This window comes from Anneissia japonica, unplaced genomic scaffold, assembly GCF_011630105.1.
Source record: "Anneissia japonica isolate Jap-2015-1 unplaced genomic scaffold, ASM1163010v1 scaffold284860_len1800451_cov186, whole genome shotgun sequence".
In the NCBI taxonomy this organism is placed as follows: Eukaryota; Metazoa; Echinodermata; class Crinoidea; order Comatulida; family Comatulidae; genus Anneissia; species Anneissia japonica.
This window is the reverse complement of record NW_022706010.1, coordinates 1550343-1561366: the sequence shown is the minus strand read 5'-3', so window position 1 is coordinate 1561366 and position 11024 is coordinate 1550343. Positions and strand designations below refer to the sequence as shown.

Below are 11024 nucleotides of genomic sequence, written 5' to 3'. Positions count from 1 at the left end.
ATTATTATTTATAGGCCTAGTAAATAGTACAGTATCTGTAGGTTCTTCATTACAAGGCTTAGGCCAAGGTAATTAATGCTGAAATTATTATTATTATTATTATTTAACATTAATTACAGTACAATGATAGTTTGGACAAGTTCAATAACGCCGGAATGGTATATTATTTATTTAATAATATTTCTCTTATGCGCTCTAATTTTCAATTCATGCTTCAATTTTGTCCCATTTTTACCCCCAAAATTTTAGTCCATGTCAGTATGTGAAGCGTGACTGTTGTGTCAGCCCAAGGTAATTCAACAAAAGGACGCACATCTCGGGACATAAGATTATAGCCTCGTTCACATCGAACTATGTCGACTAGATTATCTACTTGATGTCGACAATAGTTTCGACGTGAACGGTCAATTACGGCGAGATAAAATTCATAACTCGACGATGGCTGTTAGCTCGACTAACTTGTAAATCCAGTCATCGTCGAGTTGATAACGCATCACGGGTCACAAATACACCAATCAGAACGAAGCCGGTTGACCCTTAGCAAGCTTGCTTGTTTGTACGTTAGTTTATTTTGATCGTTCGAGAGAGGTTTTTCAGTGTAGGCCTAGATTAGATCTTTATATCAATTATGACCGAGAAAGTACTCCAAAAGCGACATTGTTGGACTTATGAAGAAGAATTCGATCTTATTGACATTTGGTGGAAGATAAAATGTACAGACAAATAAAAGCTACCATTCATGAGCAAATGGCTGTACGAATGCGTGACCTTGGTCACACCGGGATCACAACCGCCGCTCTCGTGAGCGTAGTTGGTCCAGCAACGTATCTCGACATAATTCGGACCATCGAACGCAATTAAGAGTGTAACGCTGTTCAATAGTTTATCTACTTATGTCGACAATAACCGATGTGAACCAAGCTTATAACTCTGGCATCGACATTCTAGGCGCACGTGCGTCCCTACACGCTAAACGTCACAAACACCATAGCAACCAGACCATAAACCGTCAGCGTACGTAACTATTTACCCACGCGCGTGTTAGTTGCCATGTTAGTCGCGCGTCGTGCAGTGATTACAAATGCCTAATGATATTTTGCACTAACATTAGACTGAAATATATTCTTCATTTCAACATTAATTTTACCAAAATTGTGGTGAATTGTCGTTCATGAGACTCACTTCGCAGAAAAAAATAATAAATTTTCCATATATACTCAAATGTTCGTCCTCGGCACCTTATGCCAACATTGTCAAAATGACAGATTAATGTTACATAAGAACATGAAATTTTATAAAATTCGTAAATTTTGAATTGCTATAACTTTTCATTTTCTTGGTCAATTTTCACTAATCAAATTGCAATTTATAGAAGCATTTAACAAGCTCGCGGTAAAAAAAATTCAAATGTAACAGACATTACCAAGTACCCAAAATTAATAAAATAAAAACTAACACCATAAAACGAATGGCACGCATAGACTAATAATTGACGGCTGTACTCGCAACTAGTATCGGATTGTCGATGCCACAGTAAAGATCAAAGGACTGTACGCACGCGCTATGTTCGAGAGCGGAGATGTGCGTCCTTTTGTTGAATTACCTTGGTCAGCCTATGACCCTAGGCCTAGTATAAGGAGGGCCCTAGGTAAGACTTCATCTCAGCCTGTAGTTAGGCCTATTATAGTTTATCCTCTTTCTATGTAGCCTTTGGTATAACTTTACCCATCTACACTTTATAACAGGAGGTACTACGCTGCTGCTGTTGTTGTAGATAATATACTAACATTTAATAACATCCAAGAAGGTAACAGTTAGCTACACAGTGACGTACTGTACATCGCATAAGTCCGTGAAATTTCAGAGGCCTACCGTAGGTAAACATAGAAAGAGCAATAATAGTAAAACTCGAGCGTCACGACATTGCGAAGTGTTTGCTCTTGTTCCTCGTATCATACTCACTCGAGTCAATCCGAGATGGCCCGAGTGAAGTTTCATGCAAATGTTTCGTACGAGCAAAAAAATTGCCTCCGGATACTATCGTCGATTCATTAGGGATTATTCCAAAATTGCAGCGCCATTGTATAAATTAACTTCCGGAGACCCAAAGAGAAAGAAAAAGAATAAAAAACGCTGCGCAAGTCCACCTTTTATCTGGGACAGCGATTGTGAGAAGGCTTTTAATACTTTAAAACATCTTTTGACTTCAGTCCCAATTCTTGCCTATGCTGATTAGGCACAACCCTTTCTAGTCCGCACAGATGCTTCAGGGGTTGGGCTCGGCGCGGTAATTAGTCAGGTGCAGGACGGATCTGAACGTGTTATTGCCTATGCGAGCAGAGGATTAAATCCAGCGGAATCCCGTTACCCTGCTCATAAGCTAGAATTCCTCGCTCTGAAGTGGGCCGTAACCGACAAATTCTGTGAATATCTTTTAGCTAACGAATTTACCGTTTATACCGACAACAACCCCCTTCTATACGTAACGACTTCTGCAAAATTAGATGCCACAGGTCAGAGATGGGTCGCTGCCCTATCACAATTTGAATTCAGTATTAAGTACGTACCTGGCAAAAACAATGATGCAGCTGACGCCCTTTCTCGGAAATATTCCGATATTCCCACCCCAAGTTCATCCCCGACTTCCCCTAGTGATACTGTTCATCTTACTCCACAAGTAGTACAGGCTGTCTGTGATGGAAATTTAATCGACCCCCGCCCATTTACCCCACCCATCAATGCCCATTGCAACTACTTTGGCGTCTCCCAGGCTACCACTAAATGTACTTCTTCTTCAGCGACTATTCCACTAGCACTACCCCATGTATCCAAACGGGAGATAGCTTCTGCTCAAAGAGACGACCCACTCATTGCCCAAGTAATATTCCTACTTGAACATAATAACAAACCAGACAGGAGAAAAACTTACTCGCGCGAACTGAACTTATATTTGCGACATTTTAATAAACTACGGTTAAGAGATGATATACTTTACAGAGCTAGGTGTGTAAGGAATGATATAACGTACCAATTCGTTTTACCAGATGAATTTCGAAAGCTCTCGCTAACTAGTTTGCATGATGATTGTGGTCATCTTGGTTTCGAACGTACACTTGACCTGTAGTGAGAAGAAGGTTCTTTTGGCCTCGAATGGCGGAGTATGTAAAAGATTGGTGTCAACATTGCAAAAATTGTTCTCTCCGAAAAACTACAATTAATTCTAAGGCACCAATGGTAAGCCTTACTAGCTCCGAACCAATGGAAATAGTAGGCATGGACTTCCTTAAACTAGAGCGATCTAAAGGCGGGTACGAAAACATTCTAATTATAACTGACCATTTTACGAAGTACGAAGCTTACCCAACACGAGACCAAAAAGCGGAAACGGTAGCAAAGTTACTTTGGGAAAATTTTATCCTTAACTACGGACTCCCCAGAAAAATTCATACCGACCAAGGCCGAAATTTCGAAAGTAAATTAATAAAAGAATTATGTAAATTATGCGGCATACATAAAACTCGAACTACACCCTATCACCCACAATGCAATGGCTTGACCGAAAGATTCAACCGCACCCTATTAAACATGTTGGGAACATTAGATACTTGTCAAAAACAAAATTGGAAAGAATTTGTCGGTCCCATGGTCCACGCCTACAATGCAACCCGGCATGATTCTACTGGGTATGCTCCATTTTTTTTAATGTTCGGCCGTCATCCTAATTTGCCCATTGATCTTGTGCTAAGCCTTTCATCTGAAAATTATGCTAATTCATATGAAGACTTTGTTAACCAACTTCACAACACGTTGCAATTTTCATATAAAACGGCCACTGAATCGGCACAAAAAGCAAGCAAAAACAAAAGAAATCGTATGATATGAGAGCGACTGATTCACCATTGCAAACAGGCGACCGCGTGTTAGTGCAACGCAAACACATTATTGGGACGCAGAAATTAGCCAACAAGTGGGAATCTGTCCCTCATATTGTTGTCTCTAAACACCCGGATGTACCCGTGTATACAGTGTCAAATATTCTTAAAAGAAGGGTGGATGTGACATGTGTCATTTATCTGATTTTACACTTTTCCACTCTCTACTTTATCGAAGGTTATTTTGTTTCCAACCCTATTGAAGAATGTGGCAGCTACCACATAAATTACCGTCCCAAGACAATGTAGAGTGGTGTGGGTCTAGTCTGTAATTGAAAACGTATTTATTTTACAAGTTTTCTAGATTTTGGTAGACTGAGTGTCTACCTTACCCTATGATTAATGTGCCTGTTATAGTGATTAGGTGGAAATTCTTTGGTTTAAAAGTATATATGATGAGTTGAGCGGTCAAGTGACGATTCGCAGTCAGGAACCTCATGAATAAACACATCAACTACCAGTTATACGTTTGTTTCTTTATATTTCGTTTGTCAGTGCAAAATACGAAGGGTTAATATATATATATATATACATAATTATACATATATACAAACACACGCACAAACAAACGCATATATTATGGAAGCAGTCCGTTAAGTATAATAAGAATGACTGACAGACAGATAGACCAGGAAACTTACCGCCATATACTCCTAAACCAGAGACCTTTTAAGATTGTATTTAAAAGAGTTGAGATTAGGTAACGATTTAAAGGAAGTTTTTAAGGAATTCCATAATTTTAGACTAGTGTAAAATATGGATTTTTTTTTTCCAGAAGAGGATGTATATTTTTCAAATAAAACGTTACTTTTGGCAAATCTAGTATTATGATCATGTATGTCAGACTGTTGTTTTTGAAAAAGATTATAAATATGTGGGGGTAATGTTTCATTTCTAAAGTGATACATAAAAACATAATGTAGTTTTGTAATTTATGTCAAATACATTTAGAACACTAAATTTGTAAAATAAAGGTTTGGTGTGGGAAATACGAGTTGTCCCTGCACAAATCCTGAGAGCTTACGTTTGTAATTTTAAAATATTGTCAATAGGGGTTGTTTCATAGGATTTATAAGGTGGCCATACATAGGTTTTATAAGGTGGCCATTTTTAAATCTAATATGGCTGCCAAATAACCTCCGATAAAATTTTTTCTATCAAAATTGAATGATATGACCATAAGGAGCATGCAATAAGTTCTTTTGTCCAAAACGTCCATATTGCACTAATAGCTGCCTGGCGTATTATGCATACACCACTAAATATGTCGTCGTATTTGTGGCAGCCATCTTGAAATTAATGATATATACCCACATCAAATATGTGTACCTGTATGCATCAGAACAATTTTAGGATTTGTAAATATATTTTAGAAAAAAAAATATGCTGAAGTATGTTGAAAAGATCAAGTTTTTTTTCAATTTTTGGTTAAAACTAGCCATTTTTGGCGACCATTTTGAAAAAAAAACACACTTCCCCTATGTGGCTTTTCTAGACTTTTAGTAGGTGTACGGTAAGAATGGCCCCGGAAAAAATGGCCACGGAAAAAATGGCCCCGGAAATAAAGGCCCCGGAAAAAATGGCCCCGGTAAAAATGGCCCCATATGACAGGTAGGTAAAAATGACCCCAATAATCAAATTCTGTATTAAAACTGATTTTCTTGATTCAATATATGCATTTTTTTATCTTAAATAATTTAGTTATTAAAAGGAATCTAACATCAAACAAATAGCCATTTACATTTTACTTTTTGCAAGAATTAACATTCAATGATAAAATATTCAAAGATACCCTCCTAATTTCACAAAAGAGTGGGTTCTTTTCCAAACAAATACATCCTGCCTAATATTGTGTGTTTAGATTAGATCTTTTGCTTTAACTTTGGAAATTGAGATCATTTTAGATACTATTTCTGTATAAACTAATTTTTTTTTCTTTTCATATTACTGTAAACCTAATGGGGTAAGATAAATTTACTCTGCACTACGGAATTTCCAAAAAAAAGAAAATTAATTAAAAAGACCATAGATTAAAAATAAGTAAGGCGTAACATATTTTTAATCTATGTTAAAGCATAACTATTTTCACATAATGAAATTTAGTAAATCAAATTATTATTTGTGGCTTTTATTTATTAAATCAATTAAGAACATAATTTTTAAAACAAAATTTAATGACAGAAAGATTGACATTTCGGGTCCATCATGGAACCATTCTCAAGATCAAGTAAATTGAAAAAACTAAAAACAAAAATACCAAGCAGTGACAGGAAGTAATTAATTAATTTACATATCAATAGGGCCTACTGTGTGGAGCCACATTGAAGCTAAGCAATAATTAGCCCTTCTTAGCAGATTACCTAGATAAAGAGTTTGGCTTTGACTGAATCAGTTTGTTTGTTAAGTGTAGGTTTCAGTTCTTTGATCCAAAGCATTTGTTTAATTAAGCAATCAAACTCGGATTTGCACTTAGATAAAACCTTGAAATAATTAACAGTTTCAGTAGCATTAATATAATGATCTTTTAAATGTTGTCCTATGTTGCCTTAACTGCGCATAATCATTTCTTATTTAAAATAGAGTTATTTAATCAATCAGTAACTTTTGTTTTTTTAAATGAAATTAATTATTTTCTTTAAAAAGATGGTACCCAAGGCGAGACTTTTTTAAAACCTTGTTTAACGAACTCGCTGACTATTGTACATTTTACTGTACTGTATATATGTATTCCTACTAAAAAGTTTCTAATACTAATTTAACAGCATCTTTTTTAACGCATGCAATGTTACTATTTTTCAAAAGTTGCTTTGTAAGTTACAGTATTGTAACCATTTATTGCCTAAAATAGATGATTATTCCCAAATAAACAAGAGATAAATAACACCTGGACTTTTAGACATGTTGTTTATATGGCATTTCAAAACAAAAGGCTTTTATTTATTGGCTACAGCATAGATTCTCAACCAATAAAAAATCTTTTTTTTTTTAAATTGACCAATTGAATTGTACTTAGTTGTCACAGTGTATTAGATTACAAAATTACATACATCCCAAACCACTTCAGGACCCCCCCCCCCACAATTTGACAGGTCGTCGAAATAAAAAATAAAAATGTGACATGTCTGGCACTGTCTTGAGAGTGTCATTTCTGGCCATCCAGAGGCTCCAATTCTTTAAAAAAATAGATATTTAATATTTGGACTTGTTTTCAATATAACATTTCGTGTTTTTTTCCGTTTTAATATGTTTGTGCTCGTTAGCAATTTAGATTTATTGTTGATGTTATCCATGACATGGTAATACGTACCGCGAAATGCTAGGCCTCTGAAAGTCCCCATAGTTGGTAGTCGCCACGTTATTGGAAATTTTTATTTCAAATTTCACGGAAATGGTTTATAACATTCCCTGCAAGTTCGTCGTTCAAAACTGGTGCCGAATCAATGTTTTAGAGCCTCCCATCAGAGCCATTAATAATAATAATAATATTAATAATTGACCGCAAATACAGTAATAATATCTAATAATATTAATAATTTTTAAAAATACTTAGACCTACTCCCAGAGCTGCTCATAGGAGCTAAAAACTAATTTATTTTAGTTCTCAAATATTTATATTCTTTATGTTGATTTATTAATTAAATTTTTACTACAGGGTATTTTACAGCATATATTTATTTATTATTAATTTTTTTTTTCTTGAATTTTATAATTGAGGGCCATTTTTTATTTCTTGATTCAATTTTTGCTTATACAGTATTTAAATATTTGAAGATTAAAAAAAAATATATCATTTTCTATTACCGAATTTTTCATTGGGGCCATTTTTACCTACCTGTCTTATGGGGCCATTTTTACCGGGGCCATTTTTTCCAGGGCCATTTTTTCCGGGGCCTTTTTTTCTGGGGCCATTTTTTCCGGGGCCATTCTTACCTACATTCCTTTTAGTATGTTAATACAGAGACCTTAAGAAAATGCACTGTGCAAACAAAAAACTCTGTTGCAATTTTTCAACCGTAAGGTGTATTTTTCTTGTAGTTTATTTTATCCAATAATCAAGTGAAAAATATATACAAAGTTGAAAAATAAAAAAAGGGGATTCTTGAGAGAGTATAAAAATAATGTTTGTTCATTAAAGAGATGAAACCAACTATCTATGAGATGTGACCTCAACAGTTTTTTGGGAATTGTTTTCAACCAATATGCCCAGATTGGTCACTTCTTTGCCTTGCATTCCAACCAATATACACCAACTAAATGATTACTCCCAAGCCTTTTACTTACCTGGTAGGACGTACACTGACAATTAAAGTAGAATTAATATAAACAGTAAATACATTATAATACAGAATACATTATGGTTCAAGTAGGCCTATGGTAAAAAAAAATAAAACAAATTAAAATTTAAAAAAATTAAAAATTCAAGTAATAAATACCGTAGGCACTACATTATTGTAATTATTTATAAGAGTTTATATTTATACGTAGATAATAACATGTATATCAACAATACGTACTACAGTTTCTTAATTATTATTAGGTCTCCCTCTAATTAAAGACCATTTTGGGACCAGCGTTTCCATGGCCTTTAGCAGCTTTGGTCTCTAATTTAAAAAAGTAAAGATAAAAGACATTTGTGAATTTGCAACCACAAAAAGTGGTTTTTAATTGGAGGTGGTCTCTAATTGGAGGGGTCAAGTAATAAATACCAACTTCACAAATGTCTTTTATTTTTATTATTCTAATTACAGACCAAATCTGCTAAAGACCATGGAAACCCCGGTCCCAAGTGTGGTCTTTAAATGGAGGGAGACCTGTATTGTATACGCAGCAATGTGGTATCTAACAAAATTAATGTTATCATATACAGTATTTGGTTTCACATGGAAGTAGACTGTGTTTGTAAATCATTTTAATGGAATTCATAATGTAAATAAACTACTGTAGTCCTAATAATAATAATCATACTATTAAATATATAATGTAGTAATTAACAGACACTTAAATGAATACATATGAATATTATCATACGGCATTTGTTTCCACATGGAAGTATGAAGTAGGATGTATTTTGTAAATAAAAGAGGGAAAAAGAAATGGTGTTCAATATCAAGTACTGCACTGTCAATCAAGTATGGCACAGCTGAAAACCCACAGACTGTCTTAGTCTCAAAGGGCTGTTGACAATATTGGACATGGATGAATTTATTGGATGTTTGATGGAAACTCCACCTTCTAATTTGCGTAAAGAGTGGACAGAAATAATTCTGTGCGGACAGAATTGTTTCTGTTCTGGACAGAATTATTTCTGTGAAAACAGAAATAATTCTTTGGTGACAGAAACAAAAGTAGGTAGTACAGAATTGATTCTGTACTACAGAATTGATTCTGAACTACAGAATAGTTAGAAAGTAGTAATTCTGTAGTACATAATTATTTCCGTTAACACAGAATTAATTATGTACAGAGAATAGTATGACAGCAATATTTCTGTTGTACATAATTATTTCTGTAACAACAGAATTAATTATGTACACAAAATAGTGTGACAGTAATAATTTTGTGGTACATAATTATTTCTGTAACAACAGAATTAATTATGTACACATAATAGTATGACAGCAATATTTCTGTTGTACATAATTATTTCTGTAACAACAGAATTAATTATGTACACATAATAGTGTGACAGTAATAATTTTGAGGTACATAATTATTTCTGTAACAACAGAATTAATTATGTACACATAATAGTTTGACAGTAATAATTATTTAGTACATAATTATTTCTGTAATAACAGAATTAATTATGTACACATAATAGTGTGACAGTAATAATTTTGTGGTACATAATTATTTCTGTAACAACAGAATTAATTATGTACACATAATAGTTTGACAGTAATAATTATTTGGTACATAATTATTTCTGTAACAATAGAATGCCTATTTAAAGACATAATTAGCAGTGTCCCAAACGGCGCTCCGTAATTTAGGGATCCAAAGCCTCCAATTATACTGTACCAGTTCCGTATGACTTGGTTTGTACAAATGATTTATAATAGCCAGGGTCACGGAGTTCTCCACAGACAAGTTTATAGGTTTTTACTACAAGCGTTTGACCTTTTTATAATCCTTTTGAAACACAAAGAGAACCTCACTGGGGATTTTGTTGCCTTAACAACACCAGTACAAAAGAGTCGGTATCTATGATCAACAAGCTATAGACGATGTTAACTGTCATCACAAGTTAGCACTATTATCAACAACTGGATCTCGCGCAGCAGACAAACAAAAGGATTATTTTAAAAATATAAAATTAAGCACATATGCTAATTTTAGTAAGCTTTAGTTTAGCAACGGAAGCATTTCGACCATGGTTGTGTGACTACAAATACAGGTGAGACCCGTTGTTGGTTAATTTAAGATAATAATTTAATATAGGTGCGCCTATGTTATTAATTCCTATACCAAAAAGGCTCCTATAGAATAGAAGCAGTATGGTACGTTTCATTCTTTCTATTGGGGCAAACAAATATCGACTCTGTATAATATATAAAATGGTGGGACTAGTGACCTAGTCTTCTGTTTTGAGCAGATATATTGTATAGAGTATGTAGGCTAGTGTGTCAAACATGGAGGAAATGCTCGACGTTCAACTACAGATACCGAACTAAAACCCTATCTTATATATCTGTCTCTTATACACATCTAGATGTGTATAAGAGACAGATACTGTATTTTGTATTATTGCGCAGAGTCATGATAGTCTTACCATTTTAGCTACATTTCCAGGAAAAGGGTATAGATTATTAATATACAGCAGATTCGCCCACCAGTTGTCCCTACATAGTTGCCTAGCACCGTTGAACGTTGCATTTGCAGATGGTCCATCGGCCAGATGGATTAATAAAGACGACCAAATGGCCAAAGCCATAATGTAAACAGGAGTAATACGCCACCAACGGTGGAAATAAAACAGGCCCCAGTTCAGTTTGCCATTGCATTTTTTCAACGTTTTCAGTGTGAGATAGCATAATAGAAGACCACTGAAATGGAGGTAAAATGGTATCGTTACAAAACATATAATAACCC

General features: G+C 34.5%; 1 protein-coding gene across 1 annotated transcript in view; it reads left to right on the top strand.

Moving 5' to 3' along the window:
* Positions 1-10128: 10128 nt before the first annotated feature.
* Positions 10129-11024, top strand: part of LOC117106011 — a 12697-nt gene continuing 11801 nt past the window's right edge. Inside the window, exon 1 of the mRNA XM_033247326.1 lies at positions 10129-10329. The gene's annotated coding sequence lies outside the window, so the exon portion shown is untranslated. The remainder of the gene's footprint in view (positions 10330-11024) is intronic.